General features: G+C 39.5%; 1 protein-coding gene across 2 annotated transcripts in view; it reads right to left on the bottom strand.

Annotated features, from left to right (window-relative positions):
* LOC134343418 (zeta-sarcoglycan) overlaps positions 1-13,824 on the bottom strand; it is a 981,051-nt gene that overhangs the window by 815,871 nt on the left and 151,356 nt on the right. The window contains exon 1 of one of the 2 annotated variants that reach the window (XM_063042118.1): positions 8,554-8,577. The exons of the other annotated variant lie outside the window; for it this stretch is intronic. The gene's annotated coding sequence lies outside the window, so the exon portion shown is untranslated. Of the gene's footprint in view, positions 1-8,553; positions 8,578-13,824 lie in introns of those variants that run through there. 2 annotated transcript variants of the gene reach the window in all.

The raw sequence follows: 13,824 nt of genomic DNA, 5'->3' as shown, positions 1-13,824 counted from the left end.
CTGATAGCTTCAGTAATTTCAGGAAACACTGCTGAACCGGTCTTTTAAAATTGGCACAGTTGGTACTTACAGGTCCATTAGTACTAATCACTTAATATTGTGTTAAACCCCGTACTATGGAAATCCATGTCTTCTATTTTCTGCCTGGTGCTGTCAATATTTGAATAGCTACCATTAAATAAATCCCTTGTTGTCCATTAGCATATAAAAGTACTGTCATTTGTTACATTTAAAAATCATGGCTGCTGGAAGAAATAAATGTTATACTCTATTCATCTTTTGTGGGAAATATTGTATAGGAATTGCAGCATCAATTAAACATGCAAAATATGCTTTGCAACAAAGGAAAGCTTAAGTACTTGAAAAGGAAAATTGATTAATTTCCTCAATTTTAATCAGCATATCTTCTACGTAATTAGGTTTTAGGCTATTTTGGAAAATCAATATGATTATCTATTAGAAATCTTGATGATTTGTATTGCAACAGGAATTTTTTCTTGTGCTAAACACTTCTACAATGATGACTTTTTAAAATTAGGATGAATGGGAGCTAGCTGAAGGGAATTAACTGAGACATACTGACCTAGAAATTCTGTCACACAGGTCATAAAGATCCTAATTTGGCAAGCAGGAGTTTTATCTTATTCAATTACAGTATTTGATGTAAGTGTTACTAGAAAACTCAGGATGTTTTATCTGCCTCAAATAACTCTCATAAAGACTGATATGAGCCACTGTAATTCATTTGATGCAGATACTCTGAATTGGAGAGTAGAATGTAGACTAGTAACACTAAAGCAATTGCCGTGTATTTCTAAGTCAGGGTCATGTGTGACTTAGAGGTCTCTCGCAGCGCTCCCATGCAGCAGCTACCCTTGTTCTTCAGTGGTGTAAAATTCATGGAGTTCTTGCAGTGGATATTGCCAGTGGTGTCGGGAATGGGTTATTTGGACAGAAGATTGGGTATTAATTAAATGTATGCACTTGGAACACTTCGCGCTGCATAAGTGCATTGGAGAGCTGCTCATCTAGAGAACTTGAGAGAATCCCATTACACTCCTGACTTGGGCCTTATGAATGGTAGATAGTCTTTTAGTTCAAGCCTACCGTTTTTTTTTCTTGCAGTTGAGTGGCTAGTTCAATTAAGTTTAAGGGCATAAGATATAGGAGAAGAATTAATCCATTTGGCCCATTGAGTCTGCTCTGTCATTCAATCACACCAGATTTAATTTTTCCTCTTAAACTAATTCTGCCTTCTCCCTATAACCTTTGACACCCTTATTTATCAAAAAGCCCATGAACCTCTGCTTTAAATATACCCAATGGCATGGTGTCCACAGCCGTCTGTGGCAATAAATTCCACAGATTTATGACTCTCTGGCTGAAGAAATTCCTCCTCATCTCTGTTCTAAAGAGATGTCTTGTATTCCTAGACTCTTCCACGAGAGGAAACATGCTCTTCACATCCACTCAATTAAATATTCAATGGGATCACCCCCCCACCCCAATTCTAACAAAGTCTAGTGAGTACAGGCCCAGAGGTAACAAATGCTCCTCATACCTTAACCTTTATGTTCATGGGATTATTCTCATAAACCTCTGGACCATCTTCAGTGCTCGCACATCTCTTAGAAGTAGGGCTCAAAACTGCTCACGATACTCCGGGTGCAATCTGACCAATGCCTTATAAAGCCTCAGCATTTCATCCTTGCTTTTATACACTAGTCCTCTCGAAATTAATGCTAACGGTGTATTTGTCTTCCTTACTACCAAATCAATCTGCAAGTTAACAATTAGCGAATCCACTAGAACTCCGAACTCCCTTTGAACCTCCAATCTCTGGCCTATAATTTCCTGTCATTCGCTTCGTTCCCTTCTTAAAGACTGTAGTCAGGTTTGCTAGTTTCTGGTGCCATTATAGAACCATTCCAGAATCTAGTGGTTCTTAAAAATTCACTGCTAAAGCCTCCACAATCTCTACAGCTCCTCTTTGAAGATACTGGGATCTAGTCCACCTGGTCTAGCTACCTTCAGACCTTACAGCTTTCATACCTTCTTGGTAATACCAATTACGTCCACTCCTGTCCCCCGTCACTCTCAAATTTCTGGCATAGTGCTGGTGCCTTCCCACTTCTTTTCTATATTGTATGTCCTGTCTTTTGCTTTTATGCAGTCTTTGACATTTCTTGTCAGCCACAGTTGCCTCATTCTCCCTTTCAGATGCTTCTACTTTAGGATGAACTGATCCCTCATCTTCCGAATCATTCCCAGAAACTCCAGTCGTTGCTGCTCTGCCATCATCCAATCAACTTTGACCAGCTTCTCTTTCACGCCTCTGTAGTTCTCTTTACTCCACAGTAATACCGATACAGCTGATTTCATCTTCGCCCTCTCTAACTGCAGGGTGAATTGTGTCATATTATGATCACTGCTTCTAAGGGTTCCTTTACCTTAAATTCCTAATCACATTTGTTTCATTACACAGCACCAAATTCAGAAATTATGGTCAATATTTACCTTTGTAAATTAGATGGCAGGGGTCTTGGCAAAGATAAAATCACTGAATGTTAAGAGGAGGGAGTGATGTTTTGTAACCTATTATTACTTGGCACTTTAAAATAGAAATATCATTTGATATCGAAATGCCCATATCTGAATGCTCTAAAGACATACCCAAAGCATTGTACATAGAACTGAACACAATTCTAAACAGACGTTCCAGAGCTGACTAACTGCAACTGATGTCACTCTAACTGGTACAGACTTTCTGATGATTTTCATTTACATTAATTTTAACAAGGCTCTAATGTCGTACTCCATCAAATTCTATCTGACTTTCAGGGCTGTCCCTCTCACCTCAGTTCTGGAGTTAACTTCTTCATAAGCTGTCATATGCTATGTGTACTACTGTGCTTTACACACTACTTTCAAGAAACACTGTCATGTTTCTGTATACGTTCTATGGAAATAGTTAAATGATAATAAACCTGACTTGACTTGACTTCTTTGTCAAGTAGATCTGGAGCTGAGTATCCCTGGCTAAAGTACGCTGGGCATCCAATTGACAGAAGTACCAGAAAGAAGAAACGCACATTGGTAAAATTATATTCAATGTTAATGACCCATGTCAAGATTATGTGCATGTAATTATATAAAGGGAAATAATATGTCAGCAAAGTTAAGTTTTCTAAGCAGCAACATGTGCAGATGCGGGACACAAATTAGGAGAACAGAAACCAACAGGGGAAGGGGGAGAGGGAAGGGGAAGAGAAGGGGAGAGGGGATTGGGAGGGGGAAGGGAGAGGAGGAAGGGGAAGGGGAGGGGGAGGGGAGGGGTGGGAGATGGGAGTGGGAGAGAGGGGAGGGAGAGGGGGGTGGGAGAGGGGAGAGGACAAATTTCTTGTTTAATTGTTAGGTAAATAATGTATCCAATAATTATGTAGTTACAAATCAAGTTGAAGTTTTAAAGATCACTAAGGAGACAACGGTAATTCATGGGATCCTACCATAATAGATATTTCCACCCACAGATACTAATTAAAATACATTTGAATTACCCAAAATAATCTGAAGCTCCTAACAAAATAATAGTATAAACATTGCAAATGATTATTTTCAGTACAAAGAATTTTGAGGTCCTGTAAGTATTTAACTTCCTATAACCTTTTGTTATGTGTGTGCTTTCTTAATCTTTTGTACTTATTTTATTGAAATCTTTCCTTAAACTTCCCATGATTCATAAATGTATATTTGTCCTCATAGAAAATACAGAGAATATGCATACCCTACATTCATGAAGTTCTCAATGTGTTATGAATTTGCCAACAAATAAAATCAAGCTTCGCAAGACTCAAAATTGCAGATTCATGGCAATTTTGTAAACAATTTTAAATATATTTCTTCTCATCCAGCCCAATGACCACAGTGCATGGCACCAAAACTTGATATCATTCAATAACAGCAGCAACTGTACATTCTATGGGACAATACAACTCAATCATTAGTGCAGTATACAGCAACATGCAAGCAAATGAACAGTCAGGTTGCACTAATAGTAAAGACATAAATAAGCAGGTAACCAACTAATATGATATTAACAGAGGAATGGACTTTGGTTTGAACAGAGGGAGAATTCTCTTGTTTGTTTAAGATTCATTCCATGGAACTTATTGTGTGCATCCAAGAGAACAGATGAATCTCAGCTTTATTGCATATGCTAAACTTGCACTCCAATTCAATGTACCCCAGAGTAAATTGTGTTAGCAATCGTACCAAGTGAAATTGAAACAATCACAGACTTAGACCAGCCATTTATAAGTTGTCAACCAGGCTAACAAATTATCCTAGTATCAAGTCATGATGATAAGTGCCATATGAACGTTGGAAGCCCTCCCAACATAAAAAGGTTCCCAGATTAAGCAAATGACTGCTATTTACCATTCTCTAATAAAGCATCCATAAGTTATGGTTAAATGCATTAAAAGGCCACTTGTTTGGCAACAAGACAATTCACTAGGCAACCGCTAAACTCACTGGAGAGTGCTCACACCCCTCCTGAACAGCTAAGACTGTACTCTTGAAGAGTGTTGTTTGCTTCAGAGGTCCAGTGCCCAAATGGTCCACCTGCTGTCCAGTTTGTCCATCACTTCACACCACCCTTCAATCTGAGTATATTTTGCCTGAATAAAGGGTATGAAGCAAATAATCTTTTAATTCTAAATTTATAATATAAAAGATGGTTAACATAGAGGGGAGGGGCAGCTGCTTATTGGGAAGTAGTGATAATTTTTTTTATTTATTCATTTACGAGATGTGGGCATCACCAGCTAAGCCAGCATTTATTGCCCATCCCTAGTTGCCCTTGAGAAGGTGGTGGTGGACTTCTTCAACCGCTGTAGTCGCTGAGCTGTAGGTACACCCAAAGTGCTGTCAGGCAGGGAATTCCATGATTTTGACCCAGCGACAATGAAGGAACGGTGATATGTTTCCAAATCAGGATGGTGAGTGACTTGGAGGAGGATTTCCAAGTGGTGGTGTTCCCAGGTATCTGCTGTTCTTGTCTTTTTAGATGTTAGTGGTCTTGGGTCTGGAAGGTGCTGCCTTTGGAGCTTTACTGTGTTATTGTAGTGCATCTTGGAGATAGTACACACTGTTCAGTTTCATGTTAATGGTAACTCCCACAATGTTGATAGTAGGGGATTCAGTGATGGTCATGCCACTGAATGTCAAGGGATGATGGTTAGAGTCTCGCTTGTTGGAGATGGTCATTGCCTGGCACTTGTGCGGCTCGAATGTTATCTACAACTTGTCAGCCCAGGCCAGGATATTGGCCAGGTCCTGCTGCATATGGGCATGAACTGCTTCACTATCTGAGGAGTCATGAATGGTGCAGAATATTATGCAATCATCTGCAAACATCCCCACTTCTGACCTTATGACAGAAGAAAGGTCATTGATGAAGCAGCTGAAGATGGTTGGTCCGAGTACATTTTCCTACAGTGATGTCCTGAGAATGAAATGATTGACGTCCAACCACCACAACCACCTTCCTTTGTGTCGGGTATGATTCCAACTACTGGAGGGTTTTCCCCCAATTCCTACTGATTCCATTTTAATTAGGGCACCTTGATGCCCTATTCGGTCAATTGTTGTCTTGAGCTGAGGGCTAGTTCTCTCACCTCACCTCTGCTATTTAGCTCTTTTTTCCATGGTTCGACTGGTCTTGTTTCTTGCGTACAGGACATACCTGGGCAATTTTCCACATTGCCGGGTAGATACCAGTGTTGTAGCTGTACTGGAACAGCTTGGCTAACGGCGCAGCAGGTTTTGGAGCACAAATCTTCAGGAATATTGCCAGGATTTTGTCTCTGCCCATAGCCTTTGCAGTATCCAGTGCTTTTGGCCATTTTTTGATATCATGTGGAGTGAATTGGATTGGCTGCATACTGACATATGGGATACTGGGGACTTCAAGAGGAGGCCAAGCTGGATCATCTACACAGCATTTCTGACTGAAGATTGTTGCAAATGCCTCAGCCTCATCTTTTACACGGGTGTGCTGGCTCCTCTACTATTGAGGAAAGGAATATTTGTGGAGCATCCTCCTCCAGTGAGTTGTTTGATTGTTCACCACCATTCACACGGCCTGATGTGGCAAGACTACAGAGCTTAGATCTGATCTATAAATGGTGGGAACACTTTGCACTGTCAATCACTTGCTGCTTACAGTATTTGGCATGCAAGTAGTCCCGTATTGTGGCTTCACCAGGTGATGCCTCATATTGAGGTATGTCTGGTGTTGTTCTCGGCATGCCCTCCTGCACTCTTCATAAGGGTGTGTGTGTGTGTGTGTGTGCATATGCATATGAGATGAAGAAAGAGACCACTGTTACATACAATTTGGGCACCCCTGGTCAAATTTTCTGTTACTGTGAATAGTTAAGTGAGTAGAAGATGACCTGATTTCCAAAAGTCATAAAGTTAAAGACGAAACCTCCTTTTTCAACATTTTAAGCAAGATTGGTGTATTATTTTTGTTTTGTACAATTTTAGAGTGAAAAAAAGGAGCACCATGCAGAAGTCTGGACACCAAAGAGATGTGAGCTCTCAGATAACTTTAACCAAGGTCTCAGACCTTAATTAGCTTGTTAGAGCTATGACTTGTTCACAGTCATCGTTAGTAAAGGCCTGGTGATGCAAATTTCAAAGCTTTATAAATACCTTGACTCCTCAAACCTTGTCCCAACAATCAGCAGCCATGGGCTCCTCGAAGCAACTGCCTAACACTCTGAAAATTAAAATAAATGATGCCCACAAAGCAGGAGAAGGCTATAAGAAGATAGCAAAGCGTTTTCAGGTAGCTGTTTCCTCAGTTCATAATGTAATTAGGAAATGGCAGTTAACAGGTACGGTGGAGGTCAAGTTGAGGTCTGGAAGACAAGAAGACTTTCCGAGAGAACTGCTCGTAGGATTGCTAGAAAGGCAAATCAAAACACCCGTTTGACTGCAAAAGACCTTCAGGAAGATTTAGCAGACTCTGGAGTGGTGGTGCACGGTTCTACTGTGCAGCAACACCTGCACAAATATGATTCATGGAAGAGTCATCAGAAGAAAACCTTTCCTGCGTCCTCACCACAAAATTCAGCGTCAGAAGTTTGCAAAGGAACATCTAAACAAGCCTGATGCATTTTGGAAACAAGTCCTGTGGACTGATGAAGTTAAAATAGAACTTTTTGACCGCAATGAGCAAAGGTATGTTTGGAGAAAAAAGGGTGCAGAATTTCATGAAAAGAACACCTCTCCAACTGTTAAGCACGGGGGTGGATCGATCATGCTTTGGGCTTGTGTTGCAGCCAATGGCACAGGGAACATTTCACTGGTAGAGGGAAGAATTAATTCAATTAAATACCAGCAAATTCTGGAAGCAAACATCACACCGTCTATAAAGAAGCTGAAGATGAAAAGAGGATGGTTTCTACCACAGGATAATGATCCTAAACACACCTCAAAATCCACAATGGACTACCTCAAGAGGCGCAAGCTGAAGGTTTTGCCATGGCCCTCACAGTCCCCCTGACCTAAACATCATTGAGAATCTGTGGATTGACCTCAAAAGAGCAGTGCATGCAAGACGGCCCAAGATTCTCTCAGAACTAGAAGCCTTTTGCAAGGAAGAATGGGCGAAAATCCCCCAAACAAGAATTGAAAGACTCTTAGCTGGCTACAGAAAGCGTTTACAAGTTGTGATACTTGCTAAAGGGGATTTTACTAAGTACTGACCATGCAGGGTACCCAAACTTTTGCTTCAGGCCCTTTTCCTTTTTTGTTACTTTGAAACTGTAAAAGATGGAAATAGAAAAAGTAATCTTGCTTAAAATATTGAAGAAATGTGTCATCTTTAACTTTATGCCTTTTGGAAATTAGGTCATCTTTTACTCATTTAGCTATTCACAGTAACAGAAATTTTGACCGGGGTGCCCAAACTTCTGCATGCCACTGTATATAGTGACACCATGCTGTTTCCTCTTTCCTCCCCCCCCCCCCGCCCCACTCCTCCCAAACCCATGTATTGCCTGACGAGTTTTCCTCCTGGATCATCTCACTTACTAGCATTTGAATGTCCCTCTCAGAGCACGTAGCTGTAACTTCAATGCCCTCTTTCCACTATTAGTCATAGTCATACTTTATTGATCCCGGGGGGAAATTGGTTTTCGTTACAGTTGCACCATAAATAATAAATAGTAATTATAACTGTAATGTGTCACTATACACACACATACACGTATGCACCATTGCCACTACTTCCCAATAAGCAGCAGACCCTCCCCACTCTGTTAACCATCATTTAGGTGATACATTTAGGATCAGAAGATTTTTTTGCTGCCAGGGAGTGCATGTCTTTAAAGGCTGATTTTCTTCTCTGACTGCCACACAATAAGGTGGAGGCAGCTGTAATGAAATGGGAGTACTCTAATGGTATCAATGCAGGTCACGATTTAATACATCGTTTTGGGTGGAAACCATACTAATGCTATTGCACACAATTTCACAAACCTTTTAGCTGTACATGTTTAGCTCACCAAAAATATGAATTCCAATTTCTAGGTATTCTTCTTTGCCTGTTGTGAAAAGGAATCATGTTATCATCCGATTTTGTCAACAATTATATATGAATTCTCAATAAAGTTAATAGCAAATAATGAGTTCAATTTATCCAAGAAATACACATAATGTTAGCATCAATAAAACCAAGTGGTCATAGCACAAATAGAAATGGAAATATATTTTAAATTACAACACCCATTCAATTTCAGCTCCCTTCAATCATAATTGTTTAGAATATTAACATATTTTATTATCTTGTAATAAATAAAGCAATATAGCTTCAAAAGCGGTTGCAAGTTTTGCAATGTCATTTATAATTAACATCATTTTCAGCTCTTGTGAGAGCACAACAGGAACTTACAGTTATTTTGTGAATTAGGTCAGTTCTGCCTTTTAGGAATGGTGATGTTTTGCAACTGACCCTTTTTCTGTTTTAAAGGTCAGTATTTAGAATTAAATACACTAAAGGCACCCATAGCATATTACCAACACTGCTTTTTAACTGCTTCAGCAGAAGATTATATTTTATCGAAAATATAACTAATATAATTTCTTGGACTATTAATGCAACTAAAATCAATGTTAAAAGCAATGCTGCAGTTGCATTTTATGCAATGGATGCCATAATTTTCAGAGCCCATCTCGGGCAATATTTTTGGAATAATTGTAGATATTTTTCATCAAGTTTCAAAATCTGATATCACTTACAGCAGAAAAATCCCACCTCAGTCATTGTGAACATTAATATTTAGACTGCATAGACCAAAATTACATTCAGATATAACTCTTGTACTCTGCCACCTTTTGCTTAAAAATCTATTCTGGCATAATTTTATTGTACTATGTCTCCCTAGCTATTACCTGCTTACGCAATTGTCAAGTTTCTATAAACATTTTATGGATTTTCAGGCTCCTGCGGTTCAGGATTTTGCTGGTAATTGCTGAGAGTACCAGCAGAACTGTAGGCATTTATCTTTCTAAATGACAGCAAGTCTATCCTGTATTTCTAAGCATGTGTAGTTAAAAATGGATGAACTGAAGTTACTGATTTTTGGCATTGTTTTTCAATCAGCTCTTTCACTGGGTTCTGCACGGAATCCAATCTGTTGAGATTTGACAGGATTTATGGTGAGGAATAAGCTCTTAGAACTTGAACTGGAAGGATCTAGTTCAGGGTTAGAGCTTCTATTTATTTCAAGGGGATTTTTGGGCTGCAGGTAGAAAGTAAGTATAGCAGTCACATTTTAATGTTTCTTTTAGTATTTAAATCCTGTCCTGATAAAAGGTCTCGGCCTGAAAGATTGACAGCATATTCTTCTCCATAGATGCACCTGACCTGCTGAGTTCCTCCAGCATTTTGTATGGCTTACTCCAGATTTCCAGCATTAATAGTGTGTTTTTAAAAAAATATTTAGATGTGCTTTAAGTAATATTCAGAACCAATTAATGCCTTAACAGCAGACAGAGCTTGGGCTGGCTCTGTAATCAAGGAAGAAAAAGCTAGTTATTTAGAAAAGTTAAGTGTAATCAAACTAAATCAACATTATTTATGGAAGATAAATCCTGTTTGACAAATTGGCTCGAGTTCGTTGAAGATATGACAAGAACAATTAATAGAGGGGAATCCATAAACAGAAGTGTAACAAAAACAGAAATGCTGGAGAATCACAGCCAGACAATTAAGTAGCATCAGCGGAAAAGGAAACTGTTAACTATGTGTGTCACCGACCCTTCTTCAAAACTGACCTGAAGCATTAACTGGTTTCACTTTCCATAGAAATTGCTGGACCAGCTGAGCTCTTCCTTGTTTCTGCTTTTGCTACAGATCCATTATTTGTGTTTGTTTTCATGTAGATGTAGTGCACTTGGATCGTTAGAAGGCATTTGTCAAGGGGCGCATGGGAGGCTGATGCATAAGATAAAACTCATAGTATTGGGAGTAGTATGTTAGTATGGATTGAAGACTGGTGGGAAGACAGAGTTGATACAAACAAGTTTGTTTTGTCAGGCTGATAGCTAGTGAAGTGCTCCATGTTATGACGAGGATATTTAAATTCTACAATGTGCTATAGATATGTTAAGTGAGTGGGCAAAAAATTGGTAAATGAGAAAATGTGAAGCCATGCACTTTTATAACAGAAATTTAAAAGCAAACTATTTCTGAATGCAGAATGAGTGCAGATGAACAAAGTCCAGAGGAGTCTAAGCATTCTGGTACACAAGTGGCAAGAGGTTAACAGGTAGGTACAATGCGGTTATAAAATATTGGATATTTGTCTTAGTTAGGAGAGGGTTGGAGTTTAGAAATAGGGAAATGTTGTTACAATTGTACAGGGTAGTGTTAAGGTTGCACCTGTGGTATTGTGCAGTTTTGTTTGCTTTAGTCAAGAAAAGATATATTGGCTTTGGAGGCAGTCCAGATGAAATGCCCAGATAAACAACATTTCCTATAATGAACAGTAAAAATTAGATCTACATTCTTTTGAATTTAAAAGAATGAGAGGTAATCTTATTGAAAAGCCCTAAATCCTGAGGGACCATAGAGGGTAGAGGTCAAGATATATACACTATTTGGAGAACCTTGAATGAAGGAACATATTTACAATAATAGGAAGCAGTCATTTGAAACAGAGGTGTCAAGAAAACTCTTCTTGAAAACTCAGGTGGTAAACCTGTGGAATCCTCTGCCTCGGGGGATGTACAGGTTAGATCATTAGATACATTTGTGAAAAATCAGGCAGTGGAGAGCAATGAGGAAATGGTAAAGAACAGGCAAAAGGCTGTATCAGATCAGTCATGTCTGTATTGAATGGTGGTGTAGAGTGGCTAATTCCTATTTTCTAACACTCCCATGGGGCAATTGCTTGGCTGCAACTTTTCTACTGAGTACTTTTGAAGATCTAGTGTCGCTGAGGGATCTAACTGATAAATTCAGGATACTTCAAGCCAGTGGAATAGACTATCTGCATCTGGATCAACTAAGTGAGGGACTACGTGACTGAGGTTGCCGATTGTTTACAGATGATAGAAATGCTTAAAGTGAGTATAGCTTTGAAAGCACAAGTGAAGACAAAAAAAATGACAAAGACTACTTTCCATTGACACTGAGATTACTCAGTATTTTTTTTTAATAAATATATCTCAGGATAGGTTCTGATGGATCCCTGCACATTTTCATTTGCACTACGCACTGTGACTTAGCATTCATGATGAATATGGTTGAACGAATTAGGTTCAATTGGTACCGCAGAGGTTAAATTACCAGACTGGTATTCCAGAAACCTGAATTAGTAATCCAGAGACTCAGATTTTAATCCCACCATGGCAAATGGATAAATTCAATTCAGTTAACAATTAGGGCATTTGGGGGAAGGTGTTTTTTTTAAAAAGCATGTCCTTGTAAAGATGGCCCTAGAGAACCATCATATTATCATATATATTAAAAAAACATTAAGTTTGTGAAGTTACTTGGGGGAGGAAATCTGCCATGCTTATCTGGTCTGGCCTATCCGTGACTCTGAATCCATCTCATGTGTTTCACTCTTAAATCCGATTTGAACTCGCTTAGCAAACTATCCAGCTACACAATTACCAGTGCATTTAAACTGAGAAGGAATAAAAGCAACATAATAATCAAACATGATGAAGTTACTCCCAGTTCAGTTAATCATGAAAACTAATTAATTAACTGCCTGTTACGTCACTGGCGTTTAGGCCAGCAATGATGGTCTTCTACCTCTGTCTGTCTTTGGCCACATAGAAGGAAACTTCATTGCTGTTTATGTAACAGTCAGAGTTGTTAGCCCTGATCTGAATCCCTGAACCTGGAGGACCAGTGAACCGCTTTTAGTCTGGCCTCTACCCTTTGACCTGTTTGGCATGGGTGACCCTACTAAGAGCCAAAGTACAAGGCTCATTGAGGAATGCAAGCCTCCAAATCCTACGACAAGATTGTGGTCCCCTAGGAGGTGATTGTTAGCTCACAGACATCCGGGGACTCAGGTCTACATTACCAGAGCTGCCACAAATGCTAGCCAACTAAAAGCATCACACAAGATGCGAGAGGAACTCAGCGGACCAGGCACCATCTTTGGAGGCAAATGGACAGTTAAATGCTTTGGGTTGAATTTCAAGATTTAGAAACATGCAGAAAAGTGGCCAGTAACACTCATGCTGCAGATGTGCCAAGTAATGGCCATTTCCAGCAAGAGAGAATCTAACCACCCACCAATGGTATTAGTATCACTGAATTCTTTGTAATCGAATTTCTGGGATGACCATTAACCAGATACTCAACTGGATCAGCCTCATAAGTACGGTGGCTACAAGAGTAGGTCAGAGATTGGGTATTTTGTAGCAAGTGGTTCATACAGGGAAATGCACCTTTCATCTTCCTCTAGCCTGTTGGCCACATTGTCAGGTATCACTTCATGCTGATCCTACAGGTGACTCATCAGGTGCTGATGCTCTTTCCCAAACTTACTAATCATACTTCATACATTCTCATCTAATTCATTTATATATATTACAAACAACAAAGATTCAAGCACGAATCCTTGCAGTGTACTACTTATGACAGACTTCCAGTCGGAAAAAAGTACATCTACCCCCTGCTGCCTAATACACAGCAACTTCTGTGTGCAGTTAAGCAAAACACTTTGGATCCCGATTGCTTTAACCTTCTGGAACAGCCTAGGATTTTGTCAAAAACCTTACTAAAATCCATGTAAACCACATCTATTGCAATAACATGGTGACAAAGAAGTGGTATAAAATACCCAAAATAGTGGTCTCTGGCCTAGAAGTTAATCCACAGCTATGTTTAGCTGGTACAGATCCCACTGCAGCAGCTTTGATAATGCTCCTTGCTGTCCACTACACCACACAATCCTAGTGCCATCCACAAATTTGCTGATCCAGCTTACCACATTATCATCCAGATCGTTGATACAGATGACAAACAACAATGGACTCAACACACCATTAGTCAAAGGATTCCAGTCAGAGAGACAACTATCTACTATCACTCTCCAGCTTCTCCTGCTAAGCCAATCTTGAGTCCAATTTACTACTTCATCCTGGATGCCAAGCAACTGAATCTTCTTGACCAACCTCCCATGTGGAACTTTGTTAAAAGCCTTGCCAAAGTCCATGAAGACAATATCTACTGATTTTCTTCATCAACTTTCCTGGTAATCTCCTTGATAAACTCAATAAGAC

Source organism: Mobula hypostoma, chromosome 3, assembly GCF_963921235.1.
Source record: "Mobula hypostoma chromosome 3, sMobHyp1.1, whole genome shotgun sequence".
Classification (NCBI taxonomy): domain Eukaryota; kingdom Metazoa; phylum Chordata; class Chondrichthyes; order Myliobatiformes; family Myliobatidae; genus Mobula; species Mobula hypostoma.
Note: the sequence above shows the minus strand (reverse complement) of the source record. Positions and strands in the feature narration are given on the sequence as shown.